Genomic DNA, 814 nt, shown 5'->3' on the forward strand with positions numbered 1-814 from the left:
ACAGTAACTCTCAGAAGTGCTTGCAAAGACTTCTGGTTTGAGTATGAATGGATCACATTCTCAATTTCTCTTCTTTCAAAAATTACCCATAAGCAACAAGGAAAATGAAACAGACACCATCTATTAGAGACTAGGGGAAATAGATAAACTAGATTAAAAGGATGCCGAAAGCAAGGGGAATGAGCAGGGCTTTGGGAGGAAGAGGAGAGAGGATGTTGATAAATGCAAATTTCAGGTGAGGGGTACCCCCAAAGTGCAACAATAAAACGCTGTGTTCCAAATAGTAAGACTACGGTGTACAGGTTGGCAGTGAATCCGGATTGGTTTCACAAAGCAGTGAAGATATGACTAAATGAGGAAACACAGTAAGACAAGCCATATTTGTAGGAAGCAGTTTGTTTTTGAGGCAGAGAGGGGAAAACGCCTCACATTGTGAACAATCTGAAAACTGCCAATTCCATTGCTGGGGAGAAATATATACCAGAAATTCAGGTAGAAGGCCTAGGTCATGAAGAACAGTTCTGCTATCCTAGAACACAGCCCTGGCTTTTTTCTATTTAATTTTCCCTAAGTAACCGGCCCACAAAAAGAAGAAAAGCCATCAACACAAGGTCTACACAAAAAAATTAATAACAAAAAAACCCCAATTTTTAAAATGGACAAAGGACGTGAATAGATATTTCTCCCAATATGTGCCAATGAGCTTGTGAAAAGATGCCCAACGTCTCTAATCATTAGGAAAATGCAAATCAAAACCACAATGAGGTTAGGCATGGTGGCTTATGCCTGTAATCCCAGTATGTTGGGAGGCTAA

This window comes from Colobus angolensis, unplaced genomic scaffold, assembly GCF_000951035.1.
Source record: "Colobus angolensis palliatus isolate OR3802 unplaced genomic scaffold, Cang.pa_1.0 Scaffold539, whole genome shotgun sequence".
Classification (NCBI taxonomy): domain Eukaryota; kingdom Metazoa; phylum Chordata; class Mammalia; order Primates; family Cercopithecidae; genus Colobus; species Colobus angolensis.